Source organism: Lissotriton vulgaris, chromosome 10, assembly GCF_964263255.1.
Source record: "Lissotriton vulgaris chromosome 10, aLisVul1.2, whole genome shotgun sequence".
Taxonomy (NCBI): Eukaryota; Metazoa; Chordata; class Amphibia; order Caudata; family Salamandridae; genus Lissotriton; species Lissotriton vulgaris.
Genome location: NC_141698.1, coordinates 50,218,583 through 50,243,048, shown reverse-complemented (window position 1 = coordinate 50,243,048; position 24,466 = coordinate 50,218,583). Strand labels below are relative to the sequence as shown.

The window sequence follows — 24,466 nt, the reverse complement described above, 5'->3', positions numbered from 1 at the left end:
GAACAACGCTTGCTTGCATGCGTGGTTAAGGCAGTTAGCGGTCTAGTGTACAGATGGGCGGGGAGAAGAGGAAGCGTTGGAACAGGAAGCTCCAAACACAGACAGGTAAGTGGCGTTGGGTGGGTAGTTTTAAGGGGTGAGGGTTGGTTTTAGAGTTTAAGGCAAGGGGGTACAGGGTAATTTTTGGAAGGGGGTTTTAGGGCTTGGAGTAGGGAGTTGGGGTAGTTTTATGTGCTGGATTTGGGGGGAGAGTTTTTAGGGGTGAGGTCGGTGTTAAGGGCGGAGGGTCAGGTAGTTTTTTATTAAGGTGGCAGGGTTTTAGACCTCACGGGGGGAGGGGAAGGGGTAGTTTTAAGTGAAGGGCAGGTTTTAAGCCTCACAAAATTGCAAGCTAAAGGCATGTTGTGTGAAGGCATGCTCGGTCAAGAGGCATTTGTGGTTGGGAACGCATTGTAGGGGCCCTTGTGTTTCAGCCATGTGTGTCTCTTTCAAACAACCACATTGTGGCCCCTGATTAAATAGTTCTGCTTCAAATTGTAAACCCAATGAAACAAGTAAGTGCAGGGGGCCAACGCTTTTCCTAAGTGCCTGCAGCTAGCACTGTAGAACAAGAAGTTGCCAAATACAAGGATGCCCAGTCTTGATCACCCCCTTATGTAAAACACTTCGTACTAATCTACTAACTATAAAACTCTAATCTTGGGTCCTGGAGTAGCATGCTACTCCCTGAAATGCGCTTCAACGCCTCGTCAGGGGTACTAAGTGCTATACAGTGCACAAGCCCTAAAAAAAAGAAGTGTGGGGACGCTGAAGTCATAACAGGAAGTGACGTCACAAAAGGTGGCTTGCACCATCAGACTCATTGCCTCCCCTCGCTCACCCCTTAGATGCGACCAGAGAAGCCAGCCCGTGAGCAGCGTTCTGAATGAGCTCCGATCTCGCCCCAGAGAGGCCAAAGATTGAATGTGTGGCTCCATTTGCTCCAGTTATTTAGCTCCCGGTTAAATAAGTGGGGAAACCGTCCACCCGCGTGGTACCCCGACTCGAGCCCTGGTGCTATATAAATACAATTTGCAATTGTGCTTCTGTCCACCCCCACCTTACACTTCTTGCCTCTTCACCTCACTCTTACAGGTTCTGCTTTTTTCCTCCCTTCAACACTATTGTCCTATCTTCCTCCTCTCTTATCTCCATTTCTCTGCCCCCCCTCCCCCTCCCCCCTCTGGTTTAAAACTGATGCAGAATGAGCGCGTCTGCCCACACCTCAGAGCCGGCGCCACCGCCGCTGAAACCAGCGCTGCCTGCCCGACTCTGCCCCGCTGAAGATGTCCCCGGCTCGCCCTGTGCCCGGGGGATGCCGGCATCGCTTATCGCCTGGCACTCCAGCTGGGATTTACGAGCCCCCGGGGCGGCGAGCTCCAATCCGCCGGAGTCATAAAAATATCAACAGAGTTCATTGGCAAAATGATATTTTACCAGCCGGCTCGAAGCTGCCACTGCGTAAACACAGGAGAGCGCGGATTTACGGCGCCATCAAACGGGCAACACAGTGCGGCCGTGACAGGACGTCCTCGCGCCATGATTACCCTGGCTGTAAGGGCTTGTGTGACTCTACAGGACGAGGTTTTATGGGATTTTAATAAACCTCGGGTGAGCGCGGGTATCAACGGCGGTGAATGCCGTCGTAAACCGAGAGGGGTTGAGGGAGGAGGGGGCGACGGCTTCCCGTTCTCTGCTGCAGGCACCGAACACCACCACAGACACTAGGGGATTATTTACAAGTCCCTTGCGCCACTTTTGCGTCACTTATCCCATGTTAAAAATGACGCAAAAGTGGCGCAAGTGGCTTGTAAATCCGTACTCCTTCATATAGTGCCTTGCTTATAGCGCCTCTCCCTATTCTAGGACCTCCTCGGTATGTCCCAATCATCATTCGTGTTAAGAGCCTAGGTGTCAACCCCGCCCCCTCCCCCATTACATTAGTTGGACTATCTCATGGCCCCCGCCCTTAGAAGAACTACACGAAATGCCCTCTCGTCCAGCATGGTTTATAAACATCTCCGCCCTGTTGTAATAAAACCAACGAGTGTCCCAAGTGTAGCGCTGCTATAAATACGCCTTTCCTGGCCTTCTAAGCAGCTGTACATGTCTCCAGTTTAGCGCTGTTATAAATACTGCACGCACATTATTACAGCTCCACTTTGGAACGTTCCCCGCGTAGCACTGGTTATAGATGTAAATGTAACCATTCCCCACCCCTTCATTAAAACCCTAGCTATGAATGCTCTATATATATATATGGAACTGGTTTCCCATAGTCTCACCTGGACTACTAGTCAGAACGCCTCAGTACTGAACTGTCATCAGTACCCAGTGCTTGAAATGGAAGGAACTCCCTCTCAAAATAAACAGGTGCCAGTACTCAGTACCGGACAGTGCCGGCACATGTAAAGCACAGGAGTACCCCTCACACAGCTCCAGATACACGTACGTACGGTTAGCCTTCTGGGAAATAACGCCCCCCATCCCCAGCTCCGTAATATAACTCGGGCTGTAAATGTTTCCAGCTTTGCTCCAACAGAAATACCCCTCCCCCTCCTGCCTTTTATTAGATGTCCAGCTACGAACGCCCTCTGCGAAGCACTGGTGAGAAATATTCCATTCATTCGCACCCCGTTATAACTCCAGCTACTTACCGACCTCTGAATAAAACTGGTTAAAAATACTCTCAACTCCCCCGCCAATTATACCTCCATTTGTGGGTGCCCTCTGTACAGCTGATTCCAATTCCACCCACCCCGCCCCCATACAGCCCCCGCTATACATGCCCCAGTCTAGCGCTATAAGTAACTCGCCTTCTCCGAGCTGTGTACCGCCAGTTAGCAATAGTGCCTCCGCCGCTCTGGCCACCCCTCCTCCCCATTACAAGATAAAGCTATGACACCCCCAGCGCGCCCTGCTACAAATGGAAGGAAATGAACACTAAGGGAACTTAAAGGCCCTGGAGGCGGACAGCGCAATCCCCTGGCCCGGGGCAGCGTTCAGCACCCTGGACAGCAGACGCGCAGCTCGGAGGATGGATCCGGCGGAAGCGAATTCTAGTCCACCCGCCCCCCCCACACTTCCTTCCGTAAGAGAGCCCCCATTACTACTGCCACCCCCACCCTCGTTTCTGTATGTTGCCACTGCCCAAAGAAGACAGTAGAATGATTAAAGATGCTTGAAAGCACCCCGCTGCCAAAATGATTCAAACAGGCACTGGCAAAGTCAACAGGCCTGGCTTGCATTCGGAGTCCTGAGCAACATATTTTAAAAAAAGCCTGCTGCAGTGAAGAAAACAACAAATCACACATATTAAATTCTGTATAAAGTGTATCTAGGAGATTCATTTATTGTGTGATGACTCAGAACGCTTTCCAGTTCGAGAAGTAAAGTAGTCCCTCATAAATTCCGATGCAAGCTCTCCACTGGAGGCGGAATGATCCCTCCAAACATCCAACGTTATGGAGTGAGAGGGTTATTACTCCTCTGTCTGGCCCAAAGGCCCTTCTTGGTGCATTTGAATGTATTGGCAACAGTAGGTAGTGCTCCTCAAAGCCAGGCCAAACAAACACCTTTCCTTACAGTATCCCTTAGAAATCGAGACGTGAGGCCGATAATATTTGGGAAAAACACACACCCCCAGGTTCCCACTAACAAGGTGGTACACGCGGCACTTCTGCTGGGAAGTGCGTATACGTGTGCACACGCTACATGGGCGGGGGCAGAAGTATATGGGAGACTAAAACACCTGGAGGGGTTCTTCCTGACAGTAGGAAGGCACGTGCAGCTTTGTGCGTCTATTTCTATAGCGTGAATCCAGCTGGAAAGCAGCTTGGCGCTACTTGTCAATAGGTCCGGGAAAGTGGGGGGAGTGAAACAAGATCACTCGCAATGACGAAAGGAGTTGACTTGATGGGACTAAATCTGTTGCTGTCTGCAAGGGATGTAGGACATCACAACGCATGCTTTTACCATGCATGCTTTTACATCGCAAGTTTTACAACGCATGCCTTTACAACGCATAGTGTTGAGGGGTGCTGGATAGTGAATAGTTTAATTTACTATTCCAACTCCAGTCCCCGTGGATAGTAGGGAAGGTGTTGGATAGTAAATTAAATCTATTCCCCACCCTAGAGCGCCCCCCAGCGCAATGCGTTGTAATGGTTTGCGTTGTAAAAGTTGCGATGTAAACGCACTGCGTGGTAAAAGTTGCGTTGTAAAGGATGTTTCCCGTCTGCGAGGAACCGCACTTCGTGTTTTCCTTGGGTTTAGTTTCAGTAACATAGAACACAACACAGCATCTCTCAAATAAACAAAACCTAGCACTGATGTACACCCCACGCCCACGCCCACCTTCTCCCGATCCACATCGAAAACTTAATCTGCCCCTGAAATCTACCATACTCCCAAAACATCACTACCAGCCAGGGCAGCAGCCTTGTCCACTGGCATTAGCATCTGCTTGTTCAACCGACAAGCTCAGCATCATTCCATCAACTAACTATTCACCACTTTCCTGGACACCTCTCATCGACAACAAACTGAGGACCAATGCTGCCTTGTGTATTTCGCCTCCCATTGCCTAGTTACCTTCACCTCCTAGTTCTAGCAGTACAATTCAAAGATGGTGAAATACCGCAAATCCTGAACCCAAGTCAGGTCCGAAGCATTCCCATGACATGAATGACCTCCGGCCTGAATGGGAAACATTCTTTACAACAAAACTTTTTCCACGCAGTACCTTTACAACGCAGGAATTACAACGCAAGTCGTTACAATGACTTGCGCTGGAGGGTGCTGTAGGATAGGGAGTACTTTAATTTACTATCCAAAACCTTCCCTACTATCCACGGGGACTGGAGTTGGAATAGTAAATTAAACTATTCACTATCCAGCACCCCCCAAACGCAAGTCGTTGTAACAACTGGTGTTGTAAAACCTGCGTTGTAAAAGCATGCGTGGATAAAGCATGCGTTGTAACGACATACATCCGCCTGAATATCACCGCCACTCATTCAGCCTCCTGTAGAGCTGGCTCAGGGACAGTGCAATAGCCACCCATAGGGGCCTTCTCTCCTTGGACTTCAAAATGTCTCTAGTGGAAATAGGGCCTGGTGAGGGTGGCAGCGCTTGCGTGCACACTGATTTTCTTGCAATATACACATCCTTTGAATGTATGGAGGCTCAATGAACCATGAACCCGAACACCACCTCCACTGCAGCAGTAGTCTCACTTTTGTCCAGGGAAACAACCTATCCTTTTCAGGTGTATTCATTCAACTTTCCCACCACCCGCAGACCAAATCAAATACAGCTGGGAACAAGTGAGACTTTAACCAGGTGGACAGACTCTGAACCTGCCAAAGAACTCCTCGTCAACACGCAGGCTCAGAGCTCAAACGAGTGGTGCAAACACCAACGTACTCAGGATAGCACACAAATTTACAAGCAATCGTGAAAGTTCTAAGAGGTCTCTATAACCGCAGGTCTGGTCTGACCACTTCGTTGTCACCACCAGCCTCTTAGACCGAATATCTAATCAAACCACACGAATCAGACACCTCCTCTCCCAATCCCACAAAACACTTCAGAAACATAAATCCAGCAGTCTTTGAGGTCACCTAGGTTGCTGCCACAGTGAATGGACATCCCACAGTCAAATTCAATGTATTCGGTTAATTAAAACCATAAAAGCATACTACAAAAAAACACAGTAAAAAAATATATATAAAAAAAAATCCTGCAGTCAATCTTGAAACACTACTCAATAAACATTAAATCCTCCTAACAAGGGTTGAGGTATCAACTTTAGTAGTTGTATTTTTTGTAACTGCCACAGGACTAGGCCCTTTAAGAGCAACCAGCAGCAGGATTTTAAACATCTGGAATCTTCCGCAGTGAGGTATCAAACGAGCGGGAAGCCACTTCAAAGGGACACAGCGAAAGAGAGGCAGTTTTCATCAAGGCAGAGCCCCGACACCTACCATGATCGGTCAGCAGCTAGAACTGAATGGTCACATGAGAGGTGCGCCTGGTCCAAGGCAGGGCAGACTGGCATCCCATGCGGGTACCTCAGCAGCTAGATCTGCATGGGTAGACGGTAGGAAGCGTGTTCTCCAAGTAGGAACCAGAAAGCAAAGCTGGTCTCCAGGAATTCCTTGGAATTAAAAGGGTTTCTGCAGGGTGTTGTTTACCCCAACAAGATCTCTGGACTCCCATTCTCAAATGGAACCTTCTGAATGGTCGAGCTCTGCTGTACATTTTGAAAGAATTAGTGAGATGGTCAAGGATTAGTTTTATTGTTCTTCCTTGCCAAAAGGAAATGGCCTTAAGATGGCCCAGTGGGAAATAAATTGCATCCGCCATCTTGCTTTCTAAGAAGGAAACTGTGTAAAATGACTTCCTGGGGGTGGCGATGAGGCCTAGTGGCTAGAGCTGCTGACTTTAGGACCAGGTTTGAATCCCAGCTTCAATTTAACATTCTGCGATTCTGGCGAAAAAAAACACTTCTTATCCCAGTGCCTAATGCCTTATTGACCGATTGGCTTTGCCAATGTTTTTTTGCTGATTTTGTGTAGCAGCAAAATGCATGCCAATGCGGCCGGTTCTGGAGGCTGTGTAATTCCCTAGAAGCACGCAAATAGAATGACGTAGGACCATGCATTAAAAACATGTTTTAAAGGACTTTTAGCTCTGAAGAGCGTCTTGCAAGCAAATGACAGATACCTGACCCTCCCAAAAAACGATTATATGCACCAGCTAAATACAGAGTTCGCCTTTCAGGAAATGAGCAGAAGTGCTAACAAAATGAATATCTGAATGGGATGTATATATATATATATATATATATATATATATACATACATATATATATATATATATATATATATATATATATATATCATGTGATCAAGACCCTCCCAGGATCGAAACGCGTCATGACTGCCATGGTCTTGTAAAGCTGAAAATAAAGACTATGCAATGAGCAACAAATGGTGGTCCGTGCTCCTTTCTTGCGAAAAAAATCTGGCGAGGCGAAGGTGGGAAGGTGGAGTGTTTTGAATATATATGTATGTATATGTATGTATATAAATATATATATATATATATATATATATATATATATATATATATATATATATATATATATTCCAACACTCCACTCTAATGAAAGAATGGGTCTGACACAACTTGGTGGATCAACTGTGGCGTTTTAATACGCCATAGAGGTACTCATGCAGCGTAGTTTGTCGGTTCATGAAATGCTGCAGACGCGTTTCGGCTGAATAGCCTTTTTCAATGCCGGCTGCACTTCGAGGGTGGTAACACCGTTTGTTTTTTTAACCACAATAATGTTCACTCCCATTAGAGCATCATCTTGGCCCCACCTCTTTCTTAAAGTTGTAATGTCCCATCTGCTTACACCACAGTACGCCTTTCTCCCAGCTGCTAGGTGACGATAAGTAGACCCCTGCTGCGAACGCAGATTAAGTAATCGGCGCTCAAACAAGTATATGTATATAACTTTTAAAATATGGTCAGTGAGACGTTCATGGGGAGACAAAGAAACGGATCAGGACGGGTTGGGGAAATAACAGGGAGTTGCCGGGGTCGAAGCAGCAAAGGAGGATTTTAGAGGCTTGGTACAGGGAGACCCTCAAAAATATAATAAAAAGCACAGAGGGGTGAAGAAAGCATTGGACAAGCTTGGGGAGAGAGATGAAAAAGAAAAATGGAGGGTGGAGTGGGGGAGCAGTGTTTGAGGAGATGCATCACATGAAGGAGAAGCTACAAAACACACTTGTGGGTTGCTGAAAAAAAAAAAAAAAAGAGTCCTGAACAGGAACAGCAAAGGATAGAAATCAGCCAGTCAAAGGGATGGTAAAAGGCAATGCTCCAGGGGAGGGATACGCACAAGGAGAGGAAGGAAAGCCATAAAATAATAAAGTGAGTGAGAGTGTCAAGGAAGCCAAACCATGGACACCCTCATACTAGTTTTTGGAGTGGTCCACAAGGGGCTTAAGCCTACAGACGTGTCGGGGTGGCGACACCCAAACATGTGGAATGTAGTTTGGTTCACTCTAATACCCTGGAGTCAAGTTAGAACTATACAAAAACCTGCAAAAATTTTTTTTGAGTATCAAGGCTAGGAAAGAGAATGTTTAGGGTTTAGGGGTGGGTATGGGTACAGGATGACATGGGTATTTTTAGGGCTTTGGGCAGTGTTTGGGTATTGGGTTGTAAGGGTATTTTTAGGGCTTAGGGGTGGGCTGGGGTATTAGGTGATAAAGGTATTTTAGGGTTTAGGGGTGTGTAGGGGCGTAGGGTGGAAAGAGCATTTTTAGGGTTTATGGGTGGGTAAGGGTATTTTAAGGTTTTGGTGTGCGTAGGGGCACATGGGTATCTAGTAAAGGGAGCTATGGGTGTTTCCCCAATACGAAAAACAAAAATGAATTTATTTAAAAACAAATGGGGAGTTTGGGGGATCGTCCATACAAAAACATTTATAGGTGTACATTTAATTTGCCTTATTTATATGTATACTTTGATACTGTGGTGGATATGCTCTAAACTATCTTCACATCAAGGGGTCTCCTTCGTACTTTGAAAAAAGTCCTTATATTCAGTCTTGGGTGCTCCCTTGGTGCCAAACACCCATCCACCTAGAGTATCAACTCCTGAATACACGGAGAGAATTCAGGTACCGATTTTAATTAAAGACACCAGAGCACACCATAAAAAAGTTACTTTTATCCTGCATGCATTATGCACCAAAGCGAGCAATGTAATCACACAGAAAAGAGCCAACAAAATTAGGTGTCACCGTAGCATGTGGATCAATTTCAAATTCAAATTTTATTTCTTTACATAGCGCAGCAGCCGACGCGCGTTTCGCCCTCCCGGGCTTCCTCAAGACTGCAAATTACATACAAAAACATGGATTGTAATATGTATACCCTGTACACTTTAAAAACACAGCATCACAACTAAATATTTTTTTTACTCGTGTAAAAATGATCAATTCTTCAGTGAATGCCAATTTCATTAACAAGGCCGCCAAGCATCCTCTCCTTGGCTTTATTTATACGTACCTGTGTGGTAAAGACAGATGCGTGGTAAAGACGTGCGCTGTAAAAATTGCACGGTAAAGGCATGTGTGGTAAAGGCATGCATGGTAAAAGCGTGCATGGTAAAAGCATGCGTTGTAATGTCGTACTACCGTGGTACACTGGTAGAAGGATAGGAGCAGGACTGCCTCGCCAAAGTTCACTTTCATTGCAGACTTCTGACAGCCGTCCACTCCACTGCCCCCAGTTTCGATGTTTGGGGTGTTATTATGTGTTGGGTGTGCACCAGTGTGTCCGTGATGGATGACGCGTGTGGTGTGTCATGTTGGGTGGAAGTGAGTAAAGGGTATGTGTGATTTCACAAGTGGGTTCTTGTGCCACAGTTTGTTGCTGGAAGCCAGTGTGGCTGTGTGGGTCGCCGCTTGTGTTGTGTAATGTTATGTTGTGTTTTGGTAGGAGTAAGTTGGGGCTGCGAGCGATCTCTTGTGCCTCTTGCAGTGTCTCAGTGTGTGGAGTAAGGCTGTGAGGATGTCCCTTGTAGAGTTGGGCAGTAGTGAGCAGGCTTGGTTTATGATCTCGCATATGGGCTGCAATGCCACAGTGGGTCGAGCATCACTCGAGAAGTGCTGTTACTAGGGCCACATATGCCACACTGTGTACATTACATGTCAGGAGGCGTGGTGAATACTATTTCTGAGCCCAGAGAGGCCACATATTGTATATTACATGTCAGGAAGCGGGCCAGGACTATTTCTGAGCCCAGAGAGGCCACACTGTGTACATGACATGTCAGGGGCGTGGCCACTGCTGTTTCTGGGCCAGTGGTGCTACAGTGTGCACGTTACACGTCACCAGTCGCAGCGAGCGCTGTGTCATGAGTGGCCGGGTATCACACTTGCAGCTGCGCCAGGATTAGGGCTTTGCTTTAAAATATTAATAACTCAGCCGCCGGGGAACAGCTGAATCTATTTTTTGTCTGTCGTCCAAATGGGCAGACTGCAGTCTGTTCCACTAATCACTCAGGCTGCTTTCATCAGTCTGAGCCTACCTCCCCCCATCACTGTCTGCCCCCCCCCATCCCTCCCACCTACCTCGCTCCCTCAATCATTTCCAATGTGTTTGCATCCCTCCATCACCCTCAGTCTGCCTCCCTCACCCCCAGTCTGCCTCCCTTACCCCCAGTCTGCCTCCCTCACCCCCAGTCTGTCCCCCTCAATCACCACCAGTCGCCTCTCAGCATTCACCCAAGTCTGACCCCCTCCACCACCCCCAGTCTGCTTCACTCCATCACCTCCAGTCTGCCCTCCTCAACCGCCTGGGCACGCTAAAAAAAAGTGGCCCACATTTTCATATTGTCTTTCCGCAAAACACTGCTTTTATTTAAAAAAAAAAAGTGTGTGTATGGGGGAGGGGGGTAGGGGGGAATACACAGATTAGTTTACACTGTTGAAACACACCTGTAAATAGGTGAGGACACTTCTGTTCAGGCCCCCTGCTCCCGCTCAATATGCATACATTAATGGGCCGGCCGAGTGAGAGAAAGGGAGTGACACCTCTGCCCATTGATAAAAGGGGAAAAGGACACCCATCTGCCTCCAGAAAGGCCACTCAGGCCTCACTGGGCCGCTGGCGGCATCGAGCAACGCAGAAACCACCCAAATCGGCCCCCACAGGCTGTTAAAAAAAGCAGCACACAGCTGGAATTCGGATACCGGCCCCCTCGGGCATTGACCGAGTGCCCACGTTACCAATCCGATGCTGACCACCACCCCCATTCTGCCATCCTCCACCACCCCCAGTCTGCCCTCCTCGACCACCCCCAGTCTGCCTCCCCATCACTCCCTGTCTGCATACCCCATCGCACCCAGCCTGGCCCCATCTCTCCCAATCTACCTCCCTCCATCCCTCCGTCTGCCACCTGCCATGTCTCCCAGACTGCTCCCTCCCTTATTCCCAGCATGCTCTCGCTCATCACTCCTAATTTGTCCCCCATCACTCTCAGTCCTCCCCTCATCATCCCAAGAGAGCCCCTCCATCACTTCTAATCTCCTTCAAGGCTCCACCTCTGTTAGAAACAGTCTGACGTCACTCTCAGACTGACCCTGCACCCCTCAGTCTCCGACATCTGTTAGAACCGTCCCCAATTGAACCCCTGCATTCTGCCCTCGACCAGACCCCTGGAGCTAAGAATGTAATGCAAATTGTATTCATATTGTGGTTTTCTAATACATTCTTCAAAATGTCTAGATTGTAATTTGTGTGTGTCCCCTGATCTTCTGATCTCTTATCTGTTGTGACTGAATGAGATTGGAGTTTTCTAAGAAACTAGAAAGAGTTGATTCATTCGACCCTGCATGATGAAAAGATGTCTTCGTTATTTCCGATTGGACCACTGTTGTCTGTATCCCAACCACACCTCTCCCGGCAGAATCTGCCCCTGCGTCACTTCCTTTCTGACCTATCGGTCACTTCTAGTGTGAGGGCTCCGTCACTTCCAGTCTGCTCCCATGTCACACCCAGCCTGTCCCCATCATCCCCAGACTTGCCCCTGCGTCACGTACGCGCTATTCAACCCACGCATCACCCGCACGAACACGCTACTCCACCCACGCATCACTCGGGCCTGGCTCCTCCCACTCTTGGGGCCATCGCCCCAGCCGCTGTCCCTTCCGGTTTGATCTGTGCATCAATCACAGCCTAGCTCCTGCATCGTTGTGTCCATGTGAGATGCGCTGACAACTCTCTGGTTTTGTCACTGTATTGGCTGTGATACCCTGCCCTGCAAACTGAACCCTCTCCAGTGGTACCCCTGCACCATCAGCTGCGATATCCCTGCACCCTCTTCAGTGGTACCCCTGCACCATCAGCTGTGATACCCCTGCACCTTCTCCAGTGGTACCCTTCACCATCGGCTGTGATACCCCTTCATGCTGCACACTCTCCAATTGTACCCCTGCACCATCTGCTGTAATACCCCTGCACCCTCTCCAGTGGTACCCCTGCACCATCAACTGCAATACCCCTGCACCCTCTCCAGTGGTACCCCTGCACCATCAGCTGCGATATCCCTGCACCCTCTTCAGTGGTACCCCTGCACCATCTGCTGTAATACCCCTGCACCCTCTCCAGTGGTACCCCTGCACCATCAGCTGCAATACCCCTGCACCCTCTCCAGTGTACCCCTGCACCATCAGCTGCGATACCCCTGCACACTCTCCAGTGGTACTCCTGCCCCATTGGCTGTGGTACCCCTGCACCTTCTCCAGTGGTACCCCTGCACCTTCTCCAGTGGTACCCCTGCACCATCAGCTGCGATACCCCTGCACCCTCTCCAGTGGTACCCCTGCACCATCGGCTGTGATACCCCTTCATGCTGCACCCTCTCCAGTGGTACCCCTGCACCATCGGCTGTGATACCCCTGCAAAATTGGCTGTGGTACCCCTGCAGCATCAGCTGCGATGCCCCTGCACCCTCTCCAGTGGTACCCCTGCACCATCGGCTGTGATACCCTTTCATGCTGCACCCTCTCCAGTGGTACCCCTGCACCATCGGCTGTGATACCCTTTCATGCTGCACCCTCTCCAGTGGTACCCCTGCACCATCGACTGTGATACTTCGCCCTGCACACTGCATCCTCTCCAGTGGTACTCGCGCACCATCGACTGTGATACACCGCCCTGCACGCTACACCCTCTACGGTGGTACCCCTGCAGGATCGTCTGTAATACCCCTGCACACTGCACCTCCTCCAGTGATACTCCTGCATTCTGCACCCTCTCCAATGGTACCCGTGGACCATCGGATGCGATACCCCTGCACCATCTGCTGTGATACCCCTGTATGCTGCACCCTCTCCATTGGTACCCCTGGACCATTGGCTGTGGTACCCCTGCACGCTGCATCCTCTCCAGTGGTACCCCTGCACCCTCTCCAGTGGTACCCCTGCACCATCGACTGTGATACTTCGCCCTGCACACTGCATCCTCTCCAGTGGTACTCGCGCACCATCGACTGTGATACACCGCCCTGCACGCTACACCCTCTACGGTGGTACCCCTGCAGGATCGTCTGTAATACCCCTGCACACTGCACCTCCTCCAGTGATACTCCTGCATTCTGCACCCTCTCCAATGGTACCCGTGGACCATCGGATGCGATACCCCTGCACCATCTGCTGTGATACCCCTGTATGCTGCACCCTCTCCATTGGTACCCCTGGACCATTGGCTGTGGTACCCCTGCACGCTGCATCCTCTCCAGTGGTACCCCTGCACCCTCTCCAGTGGTACCCCTGCACCATCAGCTGTGATACCACCATACCTTCTCCAGTGGTACCCCTGCACCATCAGCTGTGATACCACCAAACCTTTTCCAGTGGTACCCCTACACCATCAGTTGTGATACCCCTGCACGCTGCATCCTCTCCAGTGGTACCCCTGAACCTTCGGCTGTGATACTCCTGATGGTACCCCTGCACCATCAGCTGTGATATCACCATTCCTTCTCCAGTGGTACCCCTGGACCATCGGCTGTGATACCCCTGCACTCTGTGATACCCATGCAGCATTGGCTGTGATACCCCTGCACCATCATCTGTGGTGCCCCTGCACTCTCTTCAGTGGTACCCCAGGACCATTGGCTGTGGTAGCCTTGTACCCTCTCCAGTGGTACCCCTGCAGCATCGGCAATAATACCCCTGGACTATCGGCTGTCATACCCCTCACGATGCACACTCTTGAGTGGTACCCCTGGACCATTGGCTGCGATACCCCTGCACCATCATCTGTGGTGCCCCTGCACCATCGGCTGTCATACCCCTGCACCATCGAACATTGGCTGTGGTACCCCTGTACCATCGCCAGTGGTACCCCTGCAGCACTGACTGTTATACCCCTGTGCTGTCACAGTGCCCTCTCCTGTGGTGTCCTTGTGGTGTCACAGTGACCTCTCCAATGGAGCCCTGGTGATGTCACAGTGCCCTCTCCTGTGGTGTCACAGTGCCCTCTCCTGTGAGGTTACAGTGACTTCTCCAGTGGTGTCCTCGTGATGTCACAGTGCCCTCTCCTGTGGTGTCCTCATGGTGTCACAGTACCCTCTTCTGTGGTGTCACAGTGCCCTCTCCTGTGGTGTCACAGTGCCCTCTCCTGTGGTGTCCTCGTGATGTCACAGTGCCCTCTCCTGTGGTGTCTCATGGTGTCACAGTGCCCTCTCCTGTGGTGTCACAGTGCCCTCTCCTGTGGTGTCCTGTGATGTTACAGTGACTTCTCCAGTGGTGTCCTCGTGATGTCACAGTGCCCTCTCCTGTGGTGTCCTCATGGTGTCACAGTACCCTCTTCTGTGGTGTCACAGTGCCCTCTCCTGTGGTGTCACAGTGCCCTCTCCTGTGGTGTCCTCGTGATGTCACAGTGCCCTCTCCTGTGGTGTCTCATGGTGTCACAGTGCCCTCTCCTGTGGTGTCACAGTGCCCTCTCCTGTGGTGTCCTGTGATGTTACAGTGACTTCTCCTGTGGTGTCCTCGTGATGTCACAGTGCCCTCTCCTGTGGTGTCCTCATGGTGTCACAGTGCCCTCTCCTGTGGTGTCACAGTGCCCTCTCCTGTGGTGTCTCATGGTGTTACAGTGACCTCTCCTGTGGTGTCCTCGTGATGTCACAGTGCCCTCTCCTGTGGTGTCCTCATGGTGTCACAGTACCCTCTTCTGTGGTGTCACAGTGCCCTCTCCTGTGGTGTCACAGTGCCCTCTCCTGTGGTGTCCTCGTGATGTCACAGTGCCCTCTCCTGTGGTGTCTCATGGTGTCACAGTGCCCTCTCCTGTGGTGTCACAGTGCCCTCTCCTGTGGTGTCCTGTGATGTTACAGTGACTTCTCCAGTGGTGTCCTCGTGATGTCACAGTGCCCTCTCCTGTGGTGTCCTCATGGTGTCACAGTACCCTCTTCTGTGGTGTCACAGTGCCCTCTCCTGTGGTGTCACAGTGCCCTCTCCTGTGGTGTCCTCGTGATGTCACAGTGCCCTCTCCTGTGGTGTCTCATGGTGTCACAGTGCCCTCTCCTGTGGTGTCACAGTGCCCTCTCCTGTGGTGTCCTGTGATGTTACAGTGACTTCTCCAGTGGTGTCCTCGTGATGTCACAGTGCCCTCTCCTGTGGTGTCCTCATGGTGTCACAGTGCCCTCTCCTGTGGTGTCACAGTGCCCTCTCCTGTGGTGTCTCATGGTGTTACAGTGACCTCTCCTGTGGTGTCCTCCTGATGTCACAGTGACCTCTCCTGTGGTGTACTCGCGGTGTCACAGTGCCCTCTCCAGTGGAGCCCTGGTGATGTCACAGTGCCATCTACAGTGGAACCCTCATATGTCACAGTGACCTATCCTTTAATACCCTAGTGATGTCACAGTGCCCTCTCCTGTGGAGACCTTGTGATGTCACAGTGACGCCTTCTGTGGCACCCTCACGATGTCACAGTGACCTATCCTTTAATACCCTAGTGATGCCACAGCGCCCTCTCCTTTGTTGCCTTGTGATGTCACAGTGCACTGTCCTGTGGTACATTAGTGATCTCACAGTGCCCTCCCCTGGGGCACAGTGCTCTCTCCCATGGCTCCCTTGTGAAGTCAGTGCTGTCTGCTTTGATGCCCTGGTGATGTCACAGTGTCATCTCCCACCGTTCCCTTGTGATGTCACTGGGTCCGTTCTCATGCTGCCCTTGTTGTATCACAATTGTGAGACTGAGCCGTCAGGTTTAGTGTCATTCTATAACATAACATAACATGTGTATTTGTAAAGCGCACGTTCACCACTACTGGTATCTTGGCGATGAATAACAGATGTTTGTTGTTACCCAACTCAATGGTACTCATTTTATCGACCTCAGTTGGGTGAAAGGCTGAGTAGACCCGTGGGGATTTGAACCTGTGACCATGAGGTCGAACACAGGCCCCTGCAGTAGATGCATTAGTCCACTGAGCCACCAGACCCGGCTATACCCTCTCCTAAGCTATCCCTGTGCCCTCACATGGTGTGTGGTGCCCATCAGCTTTGGCTAGGCCCTCTTTTGTGGTGCTGGCATAGAGGCACTGTACCCTCTCTCATGGTGCCACTATAGTGTGACTGCACCCTCCCTTCGTGGTGGTCTCTCCTGTGGTCTACTGTGGTTCTCCTCTGAAATGACCTGCTGAAGAGCAGTCCATTGTGTTTCACAAGTATCAAGTGGGAGAGAGAGGAAAAGTCCTAGAGCCAGTTCACTTCCCCGCGTATAAATGTCGGTGCTCTTAGTGTATGCTTGTACAGGGGAAACACATTTGTGTTTTTAGAAGACCCTCACTCACCAACCTAGTTGGTGACATGCTTCATCACTGGGTCCCACTCAAAGTACTGAGTGTACCTCGGGTGTGCTTCAACGCCTAAATACAGCGGAGCATGTTTTGTGCAGTGCTAGTGAATGAATGCAAGTTAAAAAACTGCCCAGAGGGTCCAAAGTAACAAAAAGTGGTTCTTTTAATGACTGGGCCCTAGGCAGTAGTTAAAAGCGAGAGACGGATATCAACGGAGGTTATTAGTAACTCCGATATCCTTAATGGTCAACATGTTTCAGCCATGCGCTCTTTATTTGGCTGGCTTTCGTCAGGACCTTATGTGAATGGGTGTTAAGGTGGTGGTCTAAAAAAGTGGTATATTAGAGACCATCTATGTGTTGCACATGCTAAGGTGCGTTATGTGGTAGAGGATGGTTTCCTCAAATGGGGCATTCTCAGAAATTATCTGGAAAATGCCCAGTGAGTTCCGTTGTGGGGGCCCGACCTATTGTCACACATTCTTCAAGATCAGAGGCCGCTTTCATACCCACTTCGGCCGCATCAGAACTCCATTGATGGATCAGCATTAAGTCCACAGGGCCCAAGACCGCCAGAAGGGCAGAACAGCAAGGGCGCTCCACTGGGGTGTTTTGTAGTATGCTTCTTGTGGGCAGTTATGTCACGGGTGGCAAAAACCCCCCAGGGATAGACTGTGGAACCAAAAGCAGTCGTGGCAAGAATGTTCTCTCTATCCTTCCTACAGTTCTCTCACTCTCCTTCTCTCTTCCCTCTCTCGTCGCTTTCTCTCTACCTTCCCCCTCCCTCTCACCATGACCCGCTTCCCTCTGTATTAACCCGTTTACGTGCAGGCGTTCGACGAAGTGGGCGGGGCTGCGTTGGCCGCTGGTCGTGCGCAGCACTCGGGAGGTAGTGCTCGCGTTGGCCGACGCGAGCACGCAACGGGTTAAAAAAATTATAATAAAGTTTATCCTGCCCAACAGACAGTGATACCAAACCTACACGAGTGCAAGGGCTAGTGGTCATAGCATGTGACAGTACATACCGAAACAAGCACTGGCAAGCCAATAGAGCTTGCTTTGTTAACCGATTGACTTTGCCAATGTCTTTTGCCGATGCTATGCAGCATCAGAAAATTGCTGATATTGTGCAGGGTTGGAGGGGGGGGGGGACGGGGGAGGGGAGCGGAGGGAGGGGGGCATGAAGACGAGGCCGCGTGATTCTGCTGTTGAGCGAAAAGCATGCTGAGATATGTGGGCTATGAAAGAGGTGAACTCAAAATGCTGGCCGCAAATACAGCAGGATTAAAAAACCCGCCGTGCTCAAAATGAGCATTAAACCGAAACAAACATTACACTTTGAAAAGTCGTGGTAAATTTAGAGACAAGCTTTAAATATTAACAAATTCAACATAGACAAAAAACAATCCATAAAACAAAATTAAACTACCTCCTTGGTTAAACACAGTTTGGAATTAAACAAAGAGTAATCAATCTTTTTAGTATCTCCTTGGTTAAACACAGTTTGGAATTACACAAAGAGTAATTAATCTTTTTAGGAAATTACCGTGAGAAACATTGCAGCTAATACGTTTTGATAGCCCATGATTGACACCTCAGGTGACCAATGGTCAGAAAAAACCTGAAGGGTGGACAGACTCCTGCCAAGGTGTGTGTGAAGCACCCCTGCCCTTCTCCACCCTTTGTTGTCACCAGCAATGCTAGAGGGTTTAAATCGGATTCTCGATATTAGCCAAATAGATTTCACCCAACTTGATTTTATGAAACTGTTATTTATTATAGGTTTTGACCCTTTTTCACCTGAGCCGTCTATTTCAAGATATTACATAATACCCATTTGTAAGGTAATTGCAGCCTCTTTTCTGAGATTGCTACGAACTTTCTCCAAGGGCACACACGTAACAAAACATAGCACCTAGTTACTACTATACACTGCAAAGGCCCACGCGTGCAGCACAACATTGTGTCGCGCGATGCGAGGACCCATGGGACCCTTATCGACCCTTCACCTGCTGGAGTAGAGAACGTTTAAGCCAACCTTTCCCTGAGCTGGGAAAAGCTTTTTTTGGTTGCACCACAGAGAACGGCGTTTCTAGAAGGTTCCTATAAACCAACATCACTTTAAAAAGAAGCATTGGCAAAGTCAATAAGAATGCCAGTTTTTAAGTATTGTTTTGGTCTAAAAAATCCCATTGTCATTATAGTCCCTGGCACTGAAGGAAACTGCTTAGTGTGCGAATATGACCCTTGTCGTAGGACGGAAGGCCATCGCTCACAGATAAGTCTGCCACAGGCCAGAGTGGGCTGACCCCATGCTGTAGTGGTCAGAAGAAAAATGTGGGTAACAACAACTGGCACATAGATAACAAGGGCTGGTTAGAAGTTTCTAGAAGTATTTTATGCATATAATTTTAGTAAAATCAAAAGGTCTTGACTAACACCAGACCTAAAGAAAATTGTTGTGAGGGGAGTTGTTCCAACACAGAATCTAAAGTAAGTTTAAAATACAGAAAATTATGATAACCGTGAAATCAATGTATGCAGTGGAATAGCTTAACAAATTGGATTCTCGCAGCAAGTCTTTTGCATCCTTAGAGGTGTTTAATACATCATTTCATGACATATGTATATAATAATAGTTGACGAACATGCATTGCTCAGTGCTGCAAGCCACATCTCATGTATACTCTTGAAATTACAAGAGCATGAATAGAATACTACAAGGAAAATAATTTGTTCACAGCCCGCAGACAAGGTTTATTGGCATGTTGGATGGAGCTGCCCTTGGCTTTTTGGTATGTGATGATGTTTCAACCCAACAATCAATGCCATGGTCATCATCAGGATTGCGGAATTTGGGCAACTGGGCAGGCATATGTTGTGCTGAGGCCAAATAGTCCAAGAGGCTTGGTTAATTAATTGGGACTATGTAAAAACAATACATTGGCTATGAGATGGTCAACTTACTCACGCAGAGGCAGTTTTCCTGAAGCCGTGATGCTAATGTACAGGGCAGCACACATGGCCCAGGGAGTCGGCATCCTCTAGAGTTGCCTGCAGAGAGTCAATTTCCCTTCTCACTGCATCATGGCAGTGGCTGCACACTGCACCCTTCGCCCTGACTAAGATCCAGACATGCTAATGCACAGGGCTTGGGGCGGATTGGGGTCATGCGTAATCTAGGTGCTATGTTAGTATGTGCACATGAGAGTTTTAGAGTGTGTGGGACAGAAGGAGAGGAAGTGCGGATCGCTGAAGGGTGATGGACTGAAGGATCACGGCCGGGGGGTGCACAAGCTGTCGGTGTGTGTAAGAGTAGGGCAGCGTGGGAAATCTTATGACGTCCAGAAGATCTGCTGCCCCTACTAATCCAGTATAAAACCTTATACTCAACGTGTCCAATGAACATCAGTCGCGATCTGCCACCCACTTATTTTAAAGAGAATACGACTTTGCTCACCCAATGCACCCCTATCAAATCTACCCACCCCCAACTGATTTGGTAGTAGGACATAGAGTCAGCCCACCCAATGCACCATGACCTCATCTTCCCCCGCTACTCTTCTGATTCTAAGATCTACACTCAGCTCAGCCAATGCACCTCGACCTATTATTTCACAACTACTAATCTTCTGGCACTAAGGCCTACACCTTGCTCATCCAATGCAAGTCGATGTGCTCTACAAGTCCTACTGTTCTGTACAAGTACCTACATCTAACACATCCAATTAACTTCAGAGTGCCTGATTACTCCCTACTATACCAGTATGAGGCAGCTGCTCGCTCGTCCGATGCACCAACACCAGATCTACCATCACTACAACTCCAGTACCAAGGCCTGAACACATCTCGTCATGGTGGTCAACGATGCCTTTTATATTGGTACTATGCCCTTAGGTCACCTTGACCCATGCACCTCGGCCTACTGCATCACACCCTATAATCTGGTGCTAAGGCCTATTCCTAGTTAGTCAAATCAACCCCGACCTATTCCTCCACCTCTACAATTCAGGCACTAGCATCTACTGTTAGCTCAAGCCAGTGCACCACCCGTGCTACTTTCAGCAGTAAGACTTACACTCCGCTTGCCTACTGCGCCCTAATGTGATCTGACACTCCCGCGTGGCAGCTTGAAGCAAGGGCCGGGCTCTGCTCTGTCGCGTCCAGCCCTGATGTGTGTGTGCTTCCCTCTCTCCCAGAGCTCCCCATCACCCATCCATCAGCCCCTCCCCCACTCCCTCCTTCTGTTTCAGGCCTACTGTAGAAGCTTTGGCCTCAGACAGTGCTGTAGTCTGCATAAAATCACTGTGGTTTGAAAAATGCTGCCCAGTCAATAAATCAATCCATAGCTTTGCTACCATCATTAATAATCCCGGCCCGCTTGTCGGCGAGTCCATGCAGGCCGAGAGGAACCAAGAGTTAAAAAAAACAGGAAGCAAGGGTGAGGAGTGGGGCTGCTTACCATGAGTGTCAGGGTATGCCAGTTGGTGCCTTGTACCCACCATTCAGCTGCCACATCAACACATACCATGGTTTGTGGTTGATGGTAGGACCTCTCTGCAGTGGAGCCGGTTCACGTGGAACGTAAAAGTCCACTTTTTACATAATTCAGAACTAGTCTTCAGATTGTGCCTCCAATTGGAAGATACAGGAACTATCTCGCAAAGAGAGTGTGATTTGCCCAGGATCACACAATGCTGGCTAGCATTGATGAGAATTGAAAGAAGTAATTAGGCATGGGTTAAATTTTAATTACACTGGAGTAATCCAAGTAATTTTGGAACTTTGTTAAATTTTGTGTCTTTTGACACAGAATTATTGAAAATTATGTGATTACGCCGGTTTGCATAATGATGAGAAATTTGGCACAACAACTCAACTGAAGGAGCACAGCAACAATGAATTTAGCGAGTGTCAGGCAAGCGGCTGCTACTGTTTGTGTTCTGTAGCATTTAGTGTGATTTTCTTAGCGCAAAATAAATCCCCATGTCCATTTTGAACACGAGGGCTCATTTTCTGCTAAGAAAATAGTGTTAAATTCTGGGTTATGCTCTTCGCCTAATTCCTCGTAATCTCACATTATTTTGCTCTAATTTTGCATAATTATGCTACAGCAAATTACATGGGTTACGCCCACCACTAATATATAATCAGAACTGTTTCCTGCTAGATACCACTGGTGGCTTGGAAATTGTGTGGCACTCCAAAGAACATGGCATTGTGCCACAGCTTAGCGCTCACCCGGCTTCTTCTCCAGATCTACCAGCTGGATGCGTTAGCGCTACACCATCAAACTGTACGGAAAGAGCTTCTATAAATGAAACCGGTCTTTACACGGTCTGAGAATGCGCACATCAATAAATGAACAGAACTATATAGCTCAGCTCTGCATTCTAAATAACCTCAAAGCGCTTTCTGGCCTAATTTAGTGAGAGCGCAGAGAAATCACCCCCCCCCTTCACTTGAATAAGGGAATGAGGAAAAACAAGACCACAAGCAACACTCTACAAAACTCCAAAATAAATAAATGAAGACAGTGGGTAGCATTTTTGGGGTCCACTGCGGATGGAGGGAGGACCTCGAATCAGGAGGCGGAAGCGTTATTCTGAAGCTGGTGGTGGTACAGGCGGCGAGCAATGGTCCCCTTGGAAAAGATAGTTTAGGAAGGACAGCCTGTCCCCGTAGCTTCGATTTGCTAAGCAAGCCTTAACGTGAATATCGACTGCGGGGGACAGCGATCAGGTCATGGGCAAACGACGACAGGCCTGGATGGGCGCGTCACGCGGGCCTAGTGGCAGATAATGATTCCTGGATACTCTGCCCCAGCCCTACTGGCCTTTCAGCAACTGCCAACCAAGGCCAAAATGTAATTCTCCACCTATAGCCCAAGGGGCATACCATTGCAGCTGAAAAAGGACCACCAATTCTGTAAAAATATAGTAAAGAAGTACAACCGATTCCTTAAGATGACCACTATTAAACCACAGTATAAACAACGCCTTAATACCCTCCAAGTACGGTTCGAAATGACTTTAAAAAGCACAGAGAGCACCATTTTCCAATTTCTAATGCATTCTGGGACTTGTAGTGCTGTTTCACTTGATTCGAACCAGCAAGGCGCCGGGGTCACAATGACCTGTGAAAGCACAGCACGTGCCTGCATCACTCAAGGGTCTTATTTCTAAAAGGCGCGTGAGGGGAAAGCAGATATCTGGAAGGGCTACGGTGTCAGATTTAAATGGTTCGGAAAAGGGAAGCCCAGGACGGGAAACACGGCGCGCTCCTTTTAGGGAGTCACCTAGTGACGCCAGCCATCTGGGCAGAAGGGCTGTAAACATCTCACACCAAGCGGGGGTGAAGCCAAGTATCCGCCTTACCGGAGTGCGCGATGGAGCGTCTGCAGGAGGGATGAAGGATGCTCTGTCCTCGCGCCACTGCTCCGGGTCAGCTCCTGATCTCTGCTGCCCTGCCGCCTGCCGCTGCCTGTTATGAGGCTGAGCAGAGAAGGGAGGGGTCGTTGTCATCAGCCCCCCCTCTGCGGCGGGTGACTGGCGTTCTCTCAGCCAATCAGAGAGCGCGGAGTACCGAGAGCCCTCCAATGGCAGAGGTGGCGTGGGTCTTACCGGCAGGGATGATGTCATGGCGCTCTGGTCCGCAGGGATGGAGATGGCACGCTTGATAGGAATAGCCGCTGATGGTGCTCTGAGCTCAGCCCCAAGGATGAGCTCAGCCCTGGCCCCTGGCACAACCAGGAGTGGGAGTGTGTGTTCATGAAGGGCATCTATCTATCTATCTATCTATCTATCTATCTATCTATCTATCTATCTATCTATCTATCTATCTATCTATCTATCTATCTATCTATCTATCTATCTATCTATCTATCTATCTATCTATCTATCTATCTATCTATCTATCTATCTATCTATCTATCTATCTATCTATCTATCATTCTTCAGAGCACTCTAGTGATGTCACCTATGACTTCACCTCAGCAATTGCACATCAATGTCCTGTAAACAGAATAGGACCCCAATGGGCTGACCTCTGAGCACGTTCTACCTGCAACACAATGTACCACATGTAACCTACATAAAATGGTATTTCCAGGATAATTGATAATGGTGATGTCATCAACAATGCTTGAAATGGAAAAAGTAAAGTGCAGGTACTCTGTACAAGTGCACCTGCTTGTTTCTGAGAAGTGCTGGTACTCTCCAATTAAAAGCATTATGCTTCTCTTTAGAAGTGCAGGTTCTTTCCCTCTCAAAATAAAGAAGTGCCGGGACTCAGTACCAGACAGTACCGGCCCATTTAAAGCACTGGCCATCAATCAATGATGTCAGCAATGTTTCAACTAGCGAGGTCACACGAGGTAATAAACAGTGCACTTTGAAGTTGTGTTTGTAGAGCCGTTAGCTTTAAAATTACAGAGGCTTACAGGTTCCTGATCACAGCTGTAATGTCCAATGGAATTCTTGATTGCCGGAAATTTTGAAGGCTTTTGTATAAAGTTGGGTAGTTTGCAATTTTATAGTGAATGATAATATTCTTTACTAAAAGCATTTCCTGTGATGCTGTCTTGTTTTATTTATTTATTTATTTATTTAGAAGTTTTCTATAGCGCTAACAAGACCCGAAGGTATCTGCACATAACACTGTTTGGACAAGGCCTATGGCCGCAGTCCAAAAGCACGGGAAAGCCTTGTTCATTATATTTCTGTTCCAAGAACCTCTGGCTCATGGCCAGTGGAGCTGTCCAGTGGTCGGTCACTGCATGAATGAAATGGCCGACAACTGTCGCCCGTGTGCATTCCACCAGTCAGCGTCACTCCATGGCACGACTTCCAGCCAACTCAATATGGCACAGGGAAGAGGGTTCAGACTACACCACCTGCTAATTTCTCCTATCCGCAGTGACTGCTGTCTATGACCTGTAGACCGCACTACATAGTAGAAGTTATTCCATGAATGTAGTGCTCAGCACTCCGTACCTGCGGGATACTCAATATATGTGCCTTTGGGTCAGACCC

The 24,466-nt window shown here is 48.9% G+C and overlaps 1 protein-coding gene across 1 annotated transcript in view; it reads right to left on the bottom strand.

The window, feature by feature from the left end:
• LOC147684589 (leucine-rich repeat neuronal protein 1-like) overlaps positions 1-22,912 on the bottom strand; it is a 111,123-nt gene extending 88,211 nt beyond the window's left edge. The window contains exon 1 of the mRNA XM_086940429.1: positions 22,811-22,912. The gene's annotated coding sequence lies outside the window, so the exon portion shown is untranslated. The remainder of the gene's footprint in view (positions 1-22,810) is intronic.
• Positions 22,913-24,466: the final 1,554 nt, after the last annotated feature.